This window comes from Schistocerca serialis, chromosome 4 (genome assembly GCF_023864345.2).
Source record: "Schistocerca serialis cubense isolate TAMUIC-IGC-003099 chromosome 4, iqSchSeri2.2, whole genome shotgun sequence".
NCBI classification, from domain to species: domain Eukaryota; kingdom Metazoa; phylum Arthropoda; class Insecta; order Orthoptera; family Acrididae; genus Schistocerca; species Schistocerca serialis.
The window spans coordinates 479,586,021-479,608,552 of NC_064641.1; positions in this window are offsets into that span (position 1 = coordinate 479,586,021).

Genomic DNA, 22,532 nt, shown 5'->3' on the forward strand with positions numbered 1-22,532 from the left:
AATGAGAATATGGCTTTGGATACCACCTGTATGAAGAAATATGTACTACAAATAGAGTGATACATTGCCCAATTGCATTCGTTCTTAAGTTTTCAACATTTCAGAAGAGGAATTATGGAATTACAGAGAAGGACATACTTTCAATAGTCTGATCATTCAAGAAATTCAAATATTTATCAGCAGGACATGTAACAATAGTGCACTGTGACCACAGTGCATTGAGCTTTCTATTTAAAAGTAACATTTCACATTGCCAGTTGACATGTTGGGCATTATTCCTTCCAGAATATGTATTTTCGATGTGCTTTGTAAAGGGTAAAGACAGTGTTGGCCAGATGCGCTATCAGTATTACCAGTATGATTAAAGACTATCATAGACAGAAAGAAGTATTTTTGCGATTTACTTCCTAAAAGTGAACAAATACAAACAATATGTTAGATTACTTACTAAAACTTTGAAAAGGAACAGCTAAGTGATGACATGTTAAACATCACTTCGAACATGGTCTAAATGACTGTATTAAGGGCTGGAAGCTACATAAAGGGCTATTTATCATAAAAATAATAATATTATTTATTGTTTACTATGTATACCTCAGTATAAAGTAAATCTATTAACATGGTATTAACATTTTTGGGTATGATCATTTTGGACCACAGAAGTGAGTAATACACATGAGAAAGTATTATTGTTTTAAAACATGTGTAAAGGGGATAGAAATATCCTGAAATCCTGTGTACATGTCAGAAAGTCAGAATACAGACTTCTAAGATGTACTCCATGCTGCACACAATATTGCCAGAACCATTATAGGATTTAAGGATTATTTACTTCTATGGTCCACTGCCTCTAGGGAGGAAAGCAAGGCTGTATATCTTCATTGTAGTCGAATGTTAGTCAAAGTTTAGTTGCATCTGCTGAGAAGAGTCACAATCTACAGTATTGTGTAGAAGCTGAAGATTAGTTACTTTAAACTTGTAAGGAAACCGATGAATTTCCGATCAGACGATGGTACCCAATACACAGCTAGGCAATGTAGAGACTTTCCAGCCTGGGAGATGGTAGATCATATATTAATTTCCAAATATCACCACCAAGAAAATTACATTGAGAGATGTATGTGTGAAATAACTAGTTTTTCACATATGTTGAACAACCAAGCAATCTATGTGGATGGATTTGGTGGTGAACTTCGAAATGATCCACTCAGATAATAAAGTATCTCCAATAGAAGTAGGGCGAGGACATGTAAAAGGAGAATCTATATTGAAATATAGACAACTGCCTGAGATATATAAATCTTCACAAAATGTGATGATGATAATGTTAGGGAATTACTAACTATAGAAGCAGAAAAAGGAAAAAGATGATGAGCCATAAATGTATCTCTGAGAGCAAGAAGTTCATAAGTAAGGTTTATTCATTTTGTGAAGGATCTTTGAAAACTACAAGAACGATACACACAGGCTGCAAAAATGATGGTGAAGGGTCTTTATAATACTTAAAATTTACGAATTTATGACATTTCTTAACAAACAATATCTGAATAAGATAATATGAGAATTCAGAGGGAAGGAAGGGTTCGGAGAAACACCACCCCCTCCCCCAAATTGCGAACAAAGGGGGCTATAAGTTGTATTTGGCTTTTGTTTAAGGAAACTTTTGTAAGAGTTACATAGTAGGCTTTAACGTGGACTGTGGCCATCAGAGAAAAATACCGATCTGATGGCGGTTATGACACATCTTTACAGGACAAGAGGTAAGCACCTTGCCTCCAGTTGTGCTAGGGAAAATGAGTGTAGACATTGTTTTCAGAACTCCACCGTATTTGTTGCTACTGGCACATTTTTATGTTGAGAAAGATTATTTTCAGGAACCCACCGTGGAGTATATGACCAGCAATTCAACAGCAATTAATTTTAATAGGATACACTACACACACAGTAGTTGCTGCTTCTCTAAAACATATAACAATTTTCACTTTCGATATCTGGTCTATAAATGACACTTGCGGAATCGATGCAATGGTTGGTTGGTTGGTTTGTGGGATGAAGGAGACACAAAAGCACCGAATCCACTATTATGGTTTAAGTGATCACACAGAGAATAAGTTAATTTCCAATATTTACAAAAACCACGCTCCGTCAAACAATGTCAACATCCAAATTTTCTCCATAAGACCCGTTATACAAGGTGATGTTCCGTTCTGTTTCTTTCTGCATTGCTCCATTGACGTTGCACCGGCGACGTTTATAGTAAGTCGATAGTCGATTTTAGTGTCACCGCATCTGCAGCGAGACGCTGCTGCTCCAACCCAGCGGCTCTGAAGGCCCACCAGAGAGAATGGAACTGCGACTGGGCCGCTAGGTGGAGCTGTTACTGCAACGTACAATTCTGCTGACCTCAGTTGTATATATGCTGTTTCATCGTCGACTCATTGCCGTAATTCACTGTTGGTTCTTGATCTCCGCTTTCGCTACCCTCCATGTTTTCTCTCTACGGATTATTCGTTGAACTTTATACACTGCACTTTGATCTCCATTCGACCATTTCCTCGTTATTTGTCTTTCTGTTCACACTCGGTGATCCGCTGTTGACGGTGCCACGCTCTTCAGTCAAGGTTTACCAGTTTTCTGTTGTGTCGTTCGTGATTTTGGGCCGAAACAACAGTAACAACATTTTAACCAGGCTCACTAAAAAATATTTCTCTTGTAATGTCTGGTGCCAAATATACGAACCCACTCTGTGACAATCATGTTGAAATGAGTATCGAACATTTGTAATATGATGCAATATGTTACAGCACCTACAATCCTTGCAAGAGGACACATGTCAGTTCCAGCTTGGCATTTTACTGACATGGAGCGGGGTTACCCACATGAAAACAACATTGCCACTTACTAATGGCTAAACAAGGCTCTGCTACATACACTATGTGATAAAAAGTATAAGAATACCTGGCTGAAAATGACTTACAAGTTCGTGGCGCCGTCCATCGTAATGTTGGAATTCACTATGGTGTTGGACCACCCTTAGCCTTGATGGCAACTTCCACTCTCGCATGAATATTTTCAATCAGGTGCTGGAAGGTTTCTTGGGGAATGGCAGCCCATTCTTCAAGGAGTGCTGCAATGAAGACAGGTATCGACGTCGGTCGCTGAGGCCTGGCACGAAATCGGTGTTCCAAAACATCCCAAAGGTGTTCTACAGCATTCAGGTCAGGACTCTGTGCAGGTCAGTCCATTACAGGGATGTTCTTGTCGTGTAACCACTCCACCACAGGCCGCCCATTATGAACAGTTGCTCGATCGTGTTGAAAGATGCAATCGCCATCCCCGAATTGCTCTTCGACAGTGGGAAGCAAATAGGTGTTTAAAACATCAATGTAGGGCTGTGCTGTGATAGTGCCACGCAAAACAACAAGGGGTGCAAGCCCCCTCCGTGAAAAACACTGCCACACCATAACACCACAGCCTCCGAATTTTACTGTTGGCACAACACGCGATGGTAGATGATGTTCATCGGGCAATCGCCATACCCACACCCTGCCATCGGATCGCCACATTGTGTATCGTGATTCGTCACTCCACACAACGTTTCTCCACTGTTCAATCGTCCAATGTTTACGCTCCTTACACCAAATGAGGCGTCGTTTGGCATTTACCAGCGTGATGTGTGGATTATGAGTAGCCGCTCGACCGTGAAATCCAAGTTTTCTCACCTCCCGCCTAACTGTCATAGTTTTGCAGTGGATTCTGATGCAGTACGGAATTCCTGTGTGATGGTCTGGATAGATGTCTGCGTACTACACATTACGATCCTCTTCAACTGTCGGCGGTCTCTGTCAGTCGAGACGAAGTCGGCCTGTACGCTTTTTTGCTGTACTTGTCTCTTCACGTTTCCACTTCACTATCACATCGGAAACAATGGACCTACGGATGTTTAGGGGTGTGGAAATTTCGCGTACAGGCGAATGACACAAGTGACACCAAAATCACCTGACCACGTTCAAAGTCCGTGAGTTCCGCGGAACGCCCTTTTCTGCTCTCTCATGGTGTCGAATGACTACTGAGGTCGCTGATATGGAGTACCTGGAAATATGTGGCAGCACAATGCACCTAATATGGAAAACGTATGTTTTATAGTGATTGGAGGTAACATTCAATTCCTTTTGTTGGCAGAAACTCCGATTTCCTTACTGGTAGCGTTAGTCTGGTGGAAGGGGCCACAGTGGACATTAGTATCAGTGGTAGCTCTTGCCAACTATGTTAATTCTGACGTGAAATTTTATTGACTGAGAGTCTGGTGAAGGCAGACCCAGTGGTGGGTCGTGTGTTGCCAGCTACATAGTAGACATTTACAATTGTTGTAAAATAGTATTAATTGTTCGTTAATGAAAACATTGCGGAAATACATGAAGTAAACAGTCACGATTCTGATAGAAATGGTTAGTTGTTATGGAAAAACACATTATTAAATGTTTTGTGATCTGTCACGAACATTAGACAGTACTGGATTACTGTACCAGCAAATGATATCTGTAGCTGTAATCATAGTGCAAAAATAATTTTGTTTGAACATGTTGCTACTGCCAGACTTACTGATAATAATAAAACGCAGCATCCCCTAAAACATCGCAGATTAGCACCTCACTTTCCAGCGATTTTAACATATCAGTGTTCCATCATCTCAATGAGGCCACAACCTGGTGTTATTATCTGCTGTTAAAGAGACTTCTTTAGAGGGAACTAGGTGTGCATTCTCTACTGAAACTTTGCGAGGTTTGATGGTTTTCCACATCTCCAGCCAAAACCTAAACTCATATGGTTATCTGTTACTACTAGACACAGGGATGCGTCACTTGTTGACACAAGGGGAGTGCATCAAATGGGAGCTGTTGCACGGAAATATTGAGAAATTTTGAGAGATTTTAGTGACTGTGACTGTGTGAAATCGAAGCGAAAATGAACAGTGAATTTGCATCAGTAGTGACTTGTAACGAATTGTGTTTAGTAAGGATGTACTGTGAGTTTTGTGGAGAATATCAATAATGAGCATAACAATTTCATAGAAGTGACAGTGATTATTTTTTCCTACATTACTCAGTACAACGGTAACTACTTTGAGGCTTTGTGCAATGAGTGAATAAGGAAGAACAGAACAACTCGAGACTTCATAAGCAACACATCACATCCATGGACAGCAGGAAGGCAAAGAGCGGTTGCAGTCGTAGTTTCGGTGTGCAGAAGCAGGCGTCGCTAAATGGCCAATGGCCATGGTATGGGATGCTGAAAATCAGTAACACCAGCTGCAGAGTCGGAGGGCCATTCCACCTCTCGTTAACAGCCGACCATATATCGGCAATAACATTAGCATTGTTTGATCTTCTCTTTCTACAGCGCACAACAGTGTATCTTGTCTCTTAGCCATTTTGCAGCGCAGCATGCTACCTGGTTATGTTGCAGCACTAAGTAGTATGCACCTGTAGCGTAGAACAAAACGATTTAGTTCGTTAGCTAATAGTAAACAACCTAGTATAAAAATACTAGTAACATTAAACCAAGAGTGACAGAATAATAAAAATGTAATATTAAGGAATAGGGAGGTTCATTACTCATATCAGAAGAGAGAGGATGATCTCGACATTGTGTCAGAATCGCGTAATGAAGAGTCAGAATTAAATGTGTCAAAGCTACATGACGAATGTTCGTCAATGCGAAACCTTTAAAATGTCGCGGAAGATTCTGTTCATTTGCACTTTGCACAATTATATTCCTTAAACAGGCGTCAATTATAAGTCACTGCACTGTATCAGCAGATACTGTACCTGCTGATACTAATGGTGAAACGTCTAGTGAAAATACTGCAGTAGATGCTAATTATAGTGATGATATATTGCTGAGCTACCTAAGAGAACCTCAGTAAACTTTTAAAAAATCAGAGTTATTAGTGAATAAACAACTCTTAAAATGGGTAAACTGAAAGATGAGATTTACTTAGAAACTTCAGCCTTACTTTGAGTGTATGAAGATAGACAGAGCCGAATAGGCAGCGAATTCATACTCACTTTTGGTGAGAGGACTAACGACTACATTCGTAGCAACAAAATATGAAGCAGAGATGGACCAGGATTGAATTAATATCAAAATAGCAATAAGAGAGATGAGGATTAACCAGTGTTGTACTTCTTTTTAGGTTTAATGTAATATGACTTGTGACTAATCAGTAGCAAAGGTTCTTCCCAACAAAGTGCAAATTCTTGAAGTTAGGCCCCGGCATTAGTCATCTGACTACCCTGCAAAACTCAAAAAAATCTTCTTGTGATGGTTGCCAAGCTATTGATAGAAAACCCATGTAGTGGATAACGACTTGGTTTATTATCCATGCACTCAATCTTAAGATTTTGGAACATATAGCTGACAACTTGCACTGATCACCAAGGCCGAGTCAGTTTCAAGCCTGAAGTAAATGAATCATTTTATATCTAATCCCCTATGTATTTCAGTTGTTGAGAAGGCCATGACAAAGAACTTCTCTAGGAGGTGCTCCATGGCATGGTGCATGGGGTTGTGGACTCCAGGAACACACTGCACGATGACGTAAGTACGTCGTAGGAAGACCTCCGTCACCGCACGACGCCCGAGGTGTGTCTCAAACACAAAAATTCCCACCAAATGAAAACAGCTTCACACTAATATCTTAAATAACAGAAACCAGTAATATGTTAGCTGCACCTAGTTTGAAATATCCCCGCTTTCCCAGTCATACAAGACCGTCTGTTTTTAAGGAAAGTGACCTGTATCCTTTATCCTTACATTTGCCGCACCTATGACTGCTTAAGTGTGGGAAAGACTAAACTAATTTTTGAACAAAACGTTTAAGTGTGGCGTTTACAATATCACAAATATAACATTCAAATAACTTTTGAGAACGCAGCCGAGTGACGTAGTCAACAATCGCTGATATTTTGATGAGTGACTGTCCTGTCATTTTCAAGGGATAACAACAGCGAGTAAGTGCTGTGCATTTGAGTTTAAGACCTAGGTTTGCAGAGCAATTCCAGAAAAGAAAGATACCCACTCTCTCTCTCTCTCTCTCTCTCTCACACACACACACACACTCACACACACTCACACACAGACACTGTAAACACTATCGGCGTCACACAATCAGAGATGACCTACACAAGAATTTACTGACAATGAAAGTTGCTAAGATAGCTTTAACTCCATTTCTCAGTTTCTTGACGATCGGCTGTTACAGAACATTTCCTTGGCACTAGTCACCCTGTGGAATGGAACAACACGGAGATTCTGGTATGCATTTCCAACTATTGGGACAGTGCTATTAAGGAAACAGTTGAGAACAAAATAGTAAATATCTTTGTAAATATAGATGGTGGGGAGGCTTTTGCTTCAATTCTACATGGAATAGTGCTCTCTCCCTTGTGAAAAAAACAATGGAACAGAGTTACTGTTGCCTCTCCTGTAGTTCAGAAATTTTGCACTAACGATAACTTCTGCCATCGGTTGTCTTCGGCTGTGAGGTGGCGATAGTGTTTAAAGTGTGTGTGCATCTTTCCGAGATTGTTCTGCAAATAGAGGTTTAAAATTCACTTGCGCAGCACTTATTTGCTGCAGTTTTGCCTTGGAGATTAAAGGTTGGTTACCTGTCGAAATATCGGCTGTTGTCGCGACGTCACGTGGCTGCATTCCTGTAAGTTGTATGAACATTGTATACGCCAGGAAAAACTCAGGTCTCACACAAATGTAATAGCTTTTCAGGAGCAATATATTCAAATTTGTGTATGGTAATTATGAAGTTTCTCACTTTAATGTATTTGTTTAAGAGCAGTTTGTCAACTTTGGAATTTCAGTACTACATTATAGTTAAATTCTTAAATATTATTACTTTCCACACTTTATGGTTCTAACTTATTGCTTACAAATTAGCCTCTGATTATTTTTCTTGAAATAGTGGTTCAGATTTCTTAAGGACTTTCCCATTGCATTAATTCAGTACCGTGTGCCACATTTTCAGTGGGACAGTTTACTCTCTGCGTCCATATGTCTTTCATTACTCGCTTTCGTTATGGTATTTTAACTAAAAATGTTATATGTTTTCTCGTATAGGGAAAGATACAGAGTTCTATACTTTCACTTTCATTGTTATTTCTAGGAATGGCTTCCTCCGTTTATAGAAGGGAAGGCCTCGTTTTCACTATCAACTGTCTCCCAAGAACTGACATGTTAAATCACTCAGTAGTCTACTCAGGTGCCCACTATCTCTGACAGTCTAACACCATTTGGCTGGAAAGCTTTTGATGTAACTGGTGTCCTGTAAAAAAGTCAATAAATCACTTGAATTCACTGATCAAGAAAATCATACAAACCCTTTCTTCACACAAAGCAAAATAGCACTTATTTTTTATGCTAGAGTCATTGCACAAGTAATACTTATTATGTGCCACCATTCATACTTCCTCAATCCCAGTCAACTTCTCTCTCCTTCACCTTCTTTCCCCAGAATTCCCATGAAGATCTCTTTCTGGGTCTGATTCTAGCCTCTGCTAAGGCACGTGAGTTCTCAAACCCTAAAACTCAATATTATATGCTATCACCTTAATTAATGATATTACCAATATGGATATCTTCGAAGTAATACTTCTAGCAACAAGTATACATCTGAATCCCAACTTGGGGGGGGGGGGGGGGGCAGGAGTTTCTCTGAACCCTTCATTCAGTTTGAATTCCAATTCTATCTATAATACTTCAGTCATAATTTGTTATGAATGCTCATAAATTCATAGATGTTGAGTATTATGCATACATTTCAATTACCTTTTTTGTAGCTTGGTGAGACAGTATTGTCGTTTTGGGGTCTAACATTCCTTTAATTACCAAAGGCCCTTCACACACTGGATAAAACTTACTTATTAACTTCTTGCTCTTAGAGGTGAGTTTGTGCTTCATTATCTTTTTTCTTTTTCTCCTTCTTTAGTTGGTAATTCCTTAATAGTATTCATCGTCACACACTGTGAGAGTTCATTTACCTCAGGCAATTGTCTATATTTCAATACAGGTTCTTCCTCTACATATCCTCCCATTACTTCTGTTGGAGATACTTTAGCATCCGAGTGGGGCATTTCATTCGATATTTTTTTGAAGTCCCATACCTATCTGTCCACATAAAATGCTAGGTTGCTGAATATATGTGACATAAACTATTTATTTCACACATATTTCTTTCCATCTAATTTTCCTGAGGGTGATATTTGGAAATTAATGTATGATTTACCACCTCCCACTCCAGAAATTATTTAAATTGCTTAGCTATAAATTGAGTACAATCCTCTGATGGCAATTTCATTGGTTTCCCCACAAGTTTAAAGCAAGTAGTTTTCATTTTAGGCACAATGCAGCTGGGTGTGCCTGTTCTCAGTGGATACAACCTAACTAACTCTGATCCACTTTCAGTCACAATAAATGCCATAATGCTTCTGGCAATATGGACTGCAGCATCGTGTGCATCTTAGAGATGTGCATTGTGATTTTATGACACATACCACAGGAGATCAGGATATTTCTAACGTGTCTAGACATGTATTAAAACAATAATTCTTTTTCATGTGAATTATGCACTTCTTCAGCCGGAAATGAGCACACGTTAAATGTTAATACCATGTTAACAAATCTACTTCACTCCTAGGTATACATAGTAAACAATTGTTAATATTTTTATTTTTATGGAGAAGTAGCCATTTATGGAGCTTCCTGTCCTTACTGCTGTCAATTCGACCTTGCTCGAAGTAATGAATGTAGCTATATAACATGTCACCATTTCGTTGTTCCTTTTAATATTTTACTAAGTAGTATAACATCTTGTTCGTAATTGTTCACTTTTAGGAAGTTATCGCAAAAATACCTCTCTTCTTGATGTCTATGGTAACCTTTAATCCTACTGGTAATCTGGATAACGCATCTGGCGCAATATTATCTGTATCCTTTACATAGTGTATCGAAAATTTAAATCCTTAAAGGGAGAATGCCCAACATGTCAATTGGCTATGTGAAACGTTACTTTTAGGTAGAAAGCTCAATTCCCTGAGTTCACTGCGCGCTACTGTCTTATGTCCTTCCGCTAAGTGTTAGAATTTATTGTCTCTCCTCTGTAATGAGATGTTGACAACCCACTAGCGAACGCAATTGGTTAGTGTTTCGTTTCATTTTGTGGTACCTCCACTGGGAAAATCTTCACCCGCTCACCCTGCCAGAGGCCCATAGAAAGCCGGCGAGATCCCATACAGCGAGCGCCCTAGACAAGGATATTGGACACATTCCGCAACCATACAGGGGGTAGGCAGGAGAACGCCCTCCTCTCGCTTGAGAATGGCTACGCTGCGAAGAGCCTGATGGACAATGAAAAGAGACCCGAAAACCGATGGACTCTGCAGCCTTTACGATGGAATGTCAAGAATACACACATGAAAGCATTTGGATTCTTCTGGCCTGGCAGCAGTTGTTTTACCTGCCTTTGAAAGCAAAAACGATTCGACAATTTCAGCGCCCTACAGGTACTGAGAGGAGCGTACACGAAGCGAGAAGAGTTCGCACAGGTAAGCGTGTGAAAGAAGTGAGCCTTCTTGAAAGATTTTTTCGGACAGTAAGGATGTTCCTTATAAATCACGAACGTCAGCAGACTATGAGACAAAGCACATATATGAATTTGTGCAGGCCTCATGAAGAGATAGCTCTTACAAGAAATTTTTGTGTGGCTGCTCTCACAAGAACTTCTGAATGTAGAAAAACACCGGAAGAATGTGCCACCAACAATAGTGAAATCTTGAGGAAGATGCCAATTAAAGACTCGCACGCCAGCCCACGAAAGACAGGAAATTTCCACCTTCCACGGAGAGGGGTGGCCATGAAACGGAGATCAGTTATTGGGCAGCATTGCAAATTGAGTCAGACAATGACAACGCCGCGACAGGAGAACCGTTGAGTTGAGAAAGGGTGAAGGGTGAAGAGCTGAGTCGGTGAGACAGCTCGAAGACAAAAGGACATGGGGCTCTTCCATCCACCATCAATATCAGTGTGATACCGCAACTTCGGTCACGCAACACACAACGAGCAGACTACGCGGAGATCTAACTCGAGCCTCACGGCAAAGCAGTGGGTGCCAATGTGGTCGGCGACTCGCCGCCGCCGCCGCCGTCGCCGCTGCCGCCGCTAGGAGGCGGTGCGCTCTCCCGACACAGCGTCTACCGTTGGCAGTGCTACACGATGAATGATCACGAATAATGGTGAGATGATTCGGCCCCCCATTTCCCATAATAACTGAGTCGCGTCCATGCCCAATAAAATCGGCCCTGACATTTTTAGTTTTCTTTTGGTTTGTGTAAACGGTATCGAAATAAATATCTTTCATGTTTTAACCATCTAAGCAATCCGTCGTTCAATTCATACATCAGTCTCTTAATCTCATAAAACTTTGAGTTTTGTTTCACTTAATTATTGATATCACTCAATTCTGGGCTCCCAGCGTAGGGCGATCTAATTGATAATATGCCTGTTACGCGACATCATAAACAATTTCTCGAGTTCACTACTTTTTGGTACCCAGCGGGGTGCGATCTCACTACTAATTTGCCTGTTACGTGACGTCACAAACACTTTCTCGAGATCGCTACAGTCTGGCTAAAATGGCTCTGAGCACTATGGGACTTAACAGCTGAGGTCATCAGTCCCATAGAACTTAGAACTACTTAAACCTTACTAACCTAAGGACATCACACACATCCATGCCCGAGGCAGGATTCGAACCTGCGACCGTAGCGGTCGCGCGGTTCCAGACTGAAGGGCCTAGAATCGCTCGACCTCAGCGGCCGGCTCTCTACAGTCTATAGTACATATTTCTCGACAGATGAGATCCAAAGTCATACACTGAAGCACTGGTAACCAGATGATAGCGTGCTTTAAAGTTTGGGTGTATTAGTAGCGACGACTCCGCTAAACTAGTTTTCATATTATTAAACTCTGACCTATACTCTTGTGTCTACTGCGAAAAGATGTTCTGCTTTAGTAACTTTAATAAATGAGGTGTGTTCAACACCCCCTGCATCAAAACAAACCCTGCAATAACCTGTCATTCCGAAATACAACTTTAATTTTTCCTTGTTAGATGGTTCTGAACATTTGCTTATAGCACCTAATACACGTGGGTTTCGTTTTATACCTTCTGCATTTATAGTGTGACCGAAGAACCTAACTTCACTACGATCGAATCACAATTTTGAAAGCTTAACTGTTACGACCTTGTAAGAAGTTGATCTAACCTTTGAAGATGTTCAATCCAGGTTTTGGAAATGACTACCATATCATCAGCATTTTCCAAGACATTTTCACGTAAGTCTTCACCTGTTGCTTTATCCAATTATGTAATAAATACAGATACTAAGGACCTGAGCCTGAATAGCGGGGAGGTAGGACCGACCTACACAAAAGGAATGTTGTATATTTCCCGAACTCTACGTGTAACTTAACCTTCCAGTACCCAGAAGTTAGGACCGAGCGAGGTGGCGCAGTGGTTAGCACACTGGACTCGTATTCTGCAGGACGACGCGCAAACCCGCATCCAGCCATCTCGATTTAGGTTTTAGGTGATTTCGCTAAATAGCTCCAGACAAATGTCAGAATAGTTCTTTTAGAAGGGCACAGCCGGTTTCCTTCCCAATCCTTGACACAGTCCGAGCTTGCGTTCCGTCTCTAATGACCTCGTTGTCAACGGGACGTTAAACCCAATCTTCCTTCCTTTCCTTCCCAGAAGTTAGGTTCATTGTATTCATACATTTCGCTCAGGCGAGCTTCGATAGTAGCTCTTCTATAATGTGAACCCTATTACATTCTGGTTCTGTGATTTTATTCACTGTTCTGGAATCCAGCACTACCTGTAGAGATTTATCTTCTTTTCCAATAACTACTAATGTATTGTTGATGATTCTATTACGTCCCAAGAGACCATGCTATTATTTTTTTCTTTTACTGCTTCTTTGGCTGCTATCGGTATGGAACGGGGTTTTAGAAAAAACGGTCCTTTGGATATTGCTTCTAGTATGCACTTAAAGTCTCTAAGCATCACAGAATGCAAAAAAATATCTATATGATTACTCAGTAATGATATTAGTTCAGACCTTGTGTAGTGACATTCCTGGAGCTTTGTCTGCTACATTCACTATCCTTCCTTTCGTTTCGTATTGCAGTCGTATATAAACTTCTCTCTACTCTAGATAACTATTTAGCAATCAAGAATATTTTAGCATTACAATGAGCAACTGCATCAAAATGTAATGTCACTCTTGTTTTATTCGCCCCATAAGCAAACACTAGAAAACACTCCTTAAAATGCAATACAACCTTATGTTCTGATAATCAATCGATTCCTGGAATTATTGGTACATTTAACCCTGGTGAAAAAAAATCTTGGATATTCAAAGGCCTGTAGACTAAATTTAACTAACAACTGAATATAAATCTGGTTACCTGCCATTCCTGTAATTTCTACTATTTTCACACCATTTACAGCTTGTCTACGGAACTTGTACAATATGTTGTGCTGTTCTAAGAAGTATTGTTCTATCACCCAGGTTTCACTAGTAGAATCCACAACAATGTTCATCAGAATGGTGCCAACACTTCCATTCAGTTTCGGTTGAATAGGATCCTTAGGACTTTGTTCCTTTTGTTATAAAAAATCGTCCGATACATTTCTCCCCAGGTCATACGATTTTTTACTATAATTTGGAATCCCCTATGATTATTGGAGTTGCTGTTCTTCACGATATACTATCACCACTTGCGACAGTACCTAACGGTAACTGCTGAGTATCTGCTGTTCTAAAGAAAATGCGGGTAGTCATAGGTACTTGGGCTATTCAGGAAGCTGTTCAAAAAGAATAGCTCAATGTAGTCGAGAGGTCTAGCTGCACACGTCTGCTTTTATGCCTCGTAGCTAATTCGTTGCAAATAATAACCTGTAGCTGCGATCGATCCTGTAGCTACCCCCAAAAAATTCAGATATCAAGTGGAACCTCTCACCAGCTGAATCCCGTCGAAACACGTAATGTGTGATAGGTAAAAAGACTTCTATCTAATCATGGAAGATTTATTATATTTTGCAGTTGGCGTTTAAGTATGTGAGATGGTTTGTTGAAAAGAGATGAATATGTTTGAAAAAATGATATGTACAGCATTGCACTGAATAATGACAGAATAATCACTGAAATAAGCGAATCAATATTTTAGAATACGTAACCAACTTATCTTAAGTATTAAGTATTGAATCTGAGGAAGCTCTTCAGGATTTTGACCAAAGGAGTTGGAAAAGGAATTGCTGACTCATTAAATTTTCAAAACTTTTGTTGTCTGTAAGAATTTTCAATTTTGAAAATCAGTTAAAGGAGGAGATATGAACATATTTGTTAAAAGGGATGTCGAATCTACGTCTTTGGAGAAGGACATGTGGCAGTTCCAGCGTGGCCTTTTGTTGACGTGGCACGGAGTCACGCACCTGGGAACAATGCCCTCCATTGCTTTTGGCTAAACAAGACTCCACTATATAAATGTAGCATGAAAATTTATTTTGGGGTGATAGTCGGAAACTCTTGATTCAGAAGCCCCCTGGAGTTGGTATGAACACTGTTTTCTATTCTGGTAGATTCAATCTGGTAATGGTGGTCGCAGTGGACAGTCGTATCAATGGTAAGTTTCCCCAGTTGTGTTAAGTATCGTAGCAAATATTGTTAGTCTGCTTGGGGTAACCTCAGAGAACGATGGTGAGTGGCTAGCTTCGGCGTGTAAATTGACTACTGGTGTAAAATAGTATTAACGAGAACATCAGAGCAACAGAGTAAGTAAACGTTGTCAGTTCTGTTGGCAATGGCCGGTTGTAATGGAAAATCATGTCACTAAATGTACCGTGACCGGACGCTAATGTTAGGCACTAAATGGATTAATGTACCAACAAGTTAAACTGAGAGCAACGACTATTTGCGCTTCTTGCTCAGTTTCCACGCTCCTAACAGAAAGGGGGTGCGCAAGGCAATGGTAGTTAGTAAAAAGAATTGTGGGAGATTAGAGGCGCTGATTTTAATGTAACTGAATTTCCTTGTGTAGTCAGAGTATTGACAATACCTATCACTCGTCATAAGAGAATAAATTCTTAACTAGTAACGTAATGTTGGCTTTTGGCTTCAAGGCTGAATGTAAGCCGCGGTTAATGAGCCCCTTGTGAAGAGAAAACAGATTTGTCAAGGAAGAGGCAACTTCCGCCCACTCGCATGTTCTGTGAACTGGCGGGCAACCCATTCTGGCTGCGGCACGCCGTGGGGAGTCGCGCTGAGAATAGGAGGATAATTATGTATCCTGTGTCGGGGGTCAGAGTCGTCTTGGAAAATAAGAGCCTTCTACGGGTCACTGGCTAGCTGGCGACACACAGCCGCGCCGAAAAATTCCACATACGCTACTCCTCGTGTCTAAAAATAAGTTTTTCTCGGACGGTGCGAGTTAGAGACGCCAAGAAAGGCGGAGCTGAGGGCTACACAATTCTTGGTGGGTTCACGACCACAGTGAATTAGGAGTAACCTTTGAGGATTGAGTTTAAGTTTCACAATACGAAACTGTCTAAGAACTACTTTCTTGCACAAGCTAGCTGCAGAACAATTTTATGCACAAACATGTGCTATCTCTTTCATTCCTTACCTTCCTCCCTCTCTATTCGTCGTATGAGAAAATTTCAACTCGATCTAGTTAGGAGGAGATATCATAAAGTCGTCCTCTCCCTGTGCCATTGGTCAGTCTCCAAAATTTCACGGAGCTGGGATATGGGCTGAAGGCAGTCTCCTGTCAGAGTAGCGGATCAGTGGTTGCCCAGCTTAACTGGCTGAAAAAAAGGTTATATATTTTCTTATGCAAAGACCAGGTAGAGTCCAGTAGGGAAGTACAAAAACATTTGAGAGTTATATTCTGAAGAAAGATGATTCTAATATCAGACAGCGAGCACGCAAACGTTTTCGAGTACCAATCTCCGAACGAAGACCACCCAATGTTGGTGTCGGACTGGGCAGGAATCAGCCGCTGATGGGTGACAGTGCTGATAACAGAAGCGGCCACAAACATCTCGGTGGTAATCGCTGCTCCTCGAGTTATATGTTGGTACTGGTTAGTCATTGTTCGTCCTGAAACAACAGTCTCGTAACGTGAGTTCTTTTTCAGACCAGTTTCGGTAACCTCGTTAAATTTCTCATCTCTAGTTTGAGAATGGATTACGGATTCACTACTCGTATCCAGATCTTTATTATCCAAGAACTGATAGAGAAAATGCGGAATGGGTAGCTTTGGTTACCTTTGTATGCACGATTAACCTTCACTTAGCCATAATAGGACGATCTATGTAATTGTTTTTGCTTCTAGCGGAATACAGAAACCTAGTGCTTTTCAATTTCTCTCGCCTCACCCGTTCTCCCTGAGGCCAACGCACACAGCAGTATTATATGTTGTATTAATGATGTCATTAGGAGATTAATGTTTATTCATTTTATTTTATCTGTATGCCAGTGCTACCTAAACTGGTTTGTCATTATAAAGCCGACGATAAATAATAAATGATCAGAAGTAATATCAACCAATCGTTTCCTTTCCATAGGTATTATATTCTGCTTCCTCAGTACGTGAGTTTAACAGTACCACCACTAGCAATTGCACTTATTTCGATGGTAAGCGATTTCGATCAGTATTTGACCATCCTCAGACTCTCATATCATACCATGATGGTAGGCGCTCGCGGTGAATGGAGTGGGTGTTGTAATTCCACGAACGTCAACATGGAGTTACAATACCCGCTCCATTCACAGCCACCGCCTACAATCTTGGTATCTCTGAAGATGGTCAAATATCAACATAGTACACTTATACACTGCCGCAAAAAAAATAGCACATTCTCTTTGAGGTTTTCAATTCACTGAAGTTTTACTGTTGCAACAGTACACATAGAGTATATGAAATGATCACATTTACGGATCAATAGCACAAGCGGTTCTGAGGTACCAGGCGTCGACCCACGCTGAAACATCTATATTAGTACGTGGTACAGCCTGCAGGGGCGGCACTGCAGGCTCTGACTCTGGCATCCAGTCGATCGTACAGATGGCGATTACTGTCCTGGGATACGTTATTCTATGGCTGCTCGACCTGCTTACGTAGCTGCGTAAGAGTTGTTGGCTGACGGGTGACACTAGTCACTTTTCGTCCCATCGTATCCCACACGCGCTCGGGTGAAGACAAGCCGAGACACTGTGCTGGCCAGGGAATTTGTTGCACATCTTGCGCAGCACGTTGAGTTTCACGGGCGCTGTGTAGGCGAGCTTTATCCTGTTGGAATAACACATCACCTTGCAGTTGCAAGAACGGCAAAAGAACGAGTCTGACAACGTTCTCCACGTACAGAACGCTGGTTAGCGTCCGCTCCAGAAACACCGAAAGTGAACAAGAGTTGCAGCTTATTGCGCCCCACCCCATACCATAAGGCCTGAGGTGGCGCCACTACGGCTTGGACGAATGCACTCTACGAGACAACACTCACCAGGTCTACGTCCTAAGTGCAAACCACCATCATTTGCCGTGCAGGCAGAATTTGCTTTCATCGCTGAAGACCACGGCGCGCCATTCCATCTTCCAAGTAATCCTTTGACGGCACCAGTCGGGCCGTGCACGTCGATGTTGTGGCGTGAGTGGAAGACAGGGTAGAGGTGTGCGTGCCCGTAGTCCCATTGTTAATAAGCGGATGGCAACAGTTCGTGCTGACACGCATGAGCTCACAAGCCCTTTCATCTGTGCTTTGATAGCTGTACGATCTATCACTGCTGCCTACACAATTTGAAGATCCTGACGGACGTCTGTACTGCATGGACGTCAATAACCTCATTTGCGGGTGTGAGAAAGTTCACGTGACCACTGATACCAGCATCCTTGCACAACTGGTGCAGCGCGACCAACCTACGTGGCAGTTCTCCGAAAGGAACATCCAGCCATTCGGAGGGCCACAATTTGACCCCTTTCAAAACCGCTCTGTAGGCTGTAGGGAGCACGGGTGCGTCTCCATGGCATAGTTGCCTGCTTACTTCAAACGTTTGCACCACACGGAGCGTTCTGGCTATGAGTGTTCCCTGTTAAAGGGTAGGCAGAGATGGCACACTGGTAGCTATGCCACTACGCTGTATGTTGGTGGACGACTTTGAAACCGTTATCAGTACATCTGCTATACGCTGTCATCGGATCACAATCGACATCGTTTTTCCAGGTGTACTAATTTTTTTTCCCGCAGTGTATACAGATTCTTCCCCCCAAATTACATAAATGCTATAAAGTGATACATGTGTCTGTAACCAAAGATTCCAAAAACAATTTTGTTTGTACACTGCGCTGTGATAACCCTTACAGACTGTAATAAAATATGGCATCCCTAAAAATACAATGTGTATTTTGCTGGAGATTAATTCCTCACTTTGCTACAATTTTAACTTAACTACGTTACATCTAAATGAGGCCACGACTTGGTTCTACCGTGAAAGAGATATCTTACGAAGACACTAGGTACGTGCTCTATAGAGAAACTTTGCAAGGTGTGACGGATTTATACATGTCTAAAAGCAACTTTCGCGTATGTGGTTTGTCTGTCAACAGGGGCACGTAACTTGTCAACTCCAGATGAGTGTTGTAGTTCTCTCAGTAAAGCTCGTACAAATTGTCTCCGTTAGCAGCTATATGTCTTTGATCTTACATAAAATGTTAGTTACTGGATCGTAAAAAAGGCCACGCCCCATTTTAACATAACCTCTAGTGTTCTTTCTCCTAACACAGTGATAGTTTTAATTTACTGGTGTAAGTCTTTTGACAGATTCTGACTTCACTTCCTTTATGGAGATATTTTGTAATTTAATTTTGCTTTGGATATGTTTTCCGCCAGAGTATCAAGCTTGTGCCACGTTTCTTCTTTACGGACTGCGAGGTACGCACTATGGGATCTTACGCTCACTCCCGACCAAAGTCACTCTGTTTGGCATCTTCAAACAACGTGTCTTCAAATGACCGTAACTGAGTTTAGCAGCATCACCACTGGCAACTGCATTTATCTTCCAGTATCAGGTCAAACATGTACCACCCAATTCAGAACACACACACACACACACACACACACACACACACACACACACACACCGAAAATGCGCCTGACGACTCTTAGGACAGACACCATGTATAGCTGACCCTGTCAAGATAGTATGATACTGAGTCAAACGCTTTCCGGAAGTCAATAAACACTACAGCTATCTGATTAATTTGATCTGTAACATTCGCGATATCATATGATAAAAGCGTAAATTGGGTTTCGTATGAACTCTGTTTTAGTAGTCGTGCTAGTATTCATGGATAAGATCATTCTGTTCGAGATACCTCATTATCTTTCATCTCAAAACATGTTCTAGGATTCTACAACAGATGGATGCCAATGAGATTGAAGGATAGCTTCGTAAATCACTTCTGTCACCCTTCTTGTAGACAGGTATCATCCGTGATTCTTTACACCCACTGTAAACATATTTGGTTCACGGGATGTGCGGCACATTATGGCTAAACTGGAGCTACCCCAGCAACTAATTCTGCATAGGATCCGAAAGGGATTCCATTGACTCCTGGAGCCTTGTTTATTTTAGGGATTTTAGCTGTTTGTTAACGTTAATGTCACTAATATCAGTAACACTCATCTTTGCAGTGATGCGATAATTGTACTGAGGCAATACATCTGAATCTTCCTTAGTGGAGGAACATTTCAGAACTGAGTTCAGTGTTCCGCTTTTGCTTTACTACCTTCAATTTCAGGTCGTGTGCCAGCCATGACTGTCTGGACACTAACTTTTGTGCCACTGATAGCCTGTAGATCTGAATAGTACTGCTTTGGATTTTTTTCTGAAATTCACCTTCATTTTCAGATTTTTTTTAAATATTAAGATTGTCTGTAATGTGAAGAAATAAAGAAATATTTGCCTTTGTAAACACTCTGCAACTCATCATTTTATGTACCTCCCGTATCTCAGTAATGAATGTGGAGTTCACACGTAGTTGTATGTGCAGCCGCTACATTCAGTTTTTCTCTCATGATGTTCTGAGAAGCCGAAAGCCGATTGGTACTCTAACGGATAAAATTTGCAGAACGTCATAAAAGTGGTTCCTTTGCAGTATTATTTATTTTTAATAAGCAATATAGCTGCGGTACTAATAGAAATATGTGAAAAAAGTAAATGTGAATAATTGTGTGAGTAATTATTGCGTTTCTTCAACTTCACTAATTTACTGAGTTATAATGAATTCATTACCCTCCCAGTAAAGGACTATACTTCAGTGGTAGGAGTATCGACGAAAGGTCCTCTACTAACATGGTTTGATGCAGCCATCGGCTAAGAAGTGTTTATGACCTGCGGACAGTCACTGGTCAGTAGAAACCGGTATAAGCTTTATATGAGCATTGGTTCAAATAATGTGCTCACAAGTGTCCTTTGCCAATAACCTGACAACTGTGAACATCTCTGTGTTCCTTCCTGAGTTATGATTGCAGCAGTAACAAGTCAATAAACTACAACTGCAAATACAGCTGGAATCAGGAGGAAAGATACATGGTTTGAGGGGTGATGGTACTGGCGCTTCTGAACAAAAAGCCTCATATGGACATATGCCCTACTCTGAAAGGTCTCAAAGACAGAATACATTTAATATCACTTTTGTACGTTTCTTCAATAACTCGAAAATCACAGTTTCCAGCAGAAACGTGTCACAACACAAAACTACATTACATTTCCCACAAAGATGGTTCTATTCATTTTCTTCTCTAAAACCAACAGTTTTCGCGAAAAGAGCGCGAGAATATTAAAAATCGTGCGCGTCGCGCATGCGGCTGTAGCTTAGGTGGTTTCTATAGGCCAGCTTGTGGCAGTTTCCCGACTTGATAGCCCACGAGTGTCCTGTATCAAACTGTTCGTCCCAACTTCCTCTACACTACTGTGGTACGCTGTAAACAATGAAAATGTTTGAACAATACAGGAAATACATAACATTGTACATTAAACGTGATCTGTCCTGGAAACCGTTTGGAATAAGACCGAAGTCTGGCATTTTTTGTTCAGAATCACTAATACTATCACCACCCAAGGCATGCTCCTTTCCTCCTGACTCACCCTTTATATGCAGCCTTGTTGACTGGATGCATGTGTTGCACTGTTGAAACAATCTTTTCGCAAGTAAATCTTGAACCATGCAAATGCATTGTTTTGAAAAACAAAAGACGTCACGCACTGAACTATCACATTGATGGGAAATGATGGTTTGTATTATTAAACTGAAAAAAGTGGTAATTATGAAGTCCAAGCACTGCTCCACTAGCAAGGCAGAGTATACAGGAACGTCCCGTTAATTGACTATAATTTGCCGGCGCTGGAACCTGAGATGTTAATTTTTTGAACCGAGCAGCTAATGAGGTCTAATTGACGCGATTAAAGCGCTCCACGCTTTTACGTTTGGATCACATTCCGTTTCAGTTTATTACCGTCTGCGGCGTGGTATTACGTACTTTTGATAGATTATTTCAAACGCTAATTTGTTTCTGCTGGCTAGCGTGCACCGTTCTGATGGTAACAGATTTAACTTAGTACTTGATTTCGTCTATAAGTATGGTAAAGCCGCCCATAGTCTTCCCTTCTGCTCTACGTAAGCTCTCCGTAAGTTGAGAGGGTTGTTTATATACGATCAGACACGTACTGGGAACTGGGCTTTAATTTCCCATAGACGAGAAGAGCATTAGAGACGAAACACAAGCTCAGACTAGACAAGGAGATGAAAGGTAATAGCCAGTGCGTTTTTCAAAGGAACTACCGCATCATTTTTCTTAAGGAGTTTACATAAACCCCAGATTATGTGAACTGGAAGGGGATTTGAACAGCTCTCCTCTCGAAAACAAGTCCTGTGTCTGAACCCAGGGGCGTAATTAGAGTAGGACAGTCGGGGCAATGCCCTGGGCAATCCTGGCGCACGAAAGAAAGAAAAAAATTGAAAATACCCGGTGTCCCAGAGGTCTTTCCCTGATTATAAACATTCATAAGGTACAAAATCTGACACACCGACAAATACTTTTTATTCTGAATTACAAGTGACATATTCAAGTTTTTGTGTACATTCATACTGCTACTTTGTTTCTTACAGGACCTAGTGCCACAACAGCAGCGGAATCGGACACCATTAGGCACTATAGCAGGAGAAAGCCCATTTTGAACACTGGTATCAAGAGACACAGTCAGAGTCTAGAGATAGTTCAGACGGCATATCACAGACAGCCACCAGGTGATAAAAGCATCGAGATGTGGTACGCGAAGTTCAAGGAAACCGGAAGCATCTGTGATTTCCATAGAACTGGAATACCTGGACCTAGAGCGTAG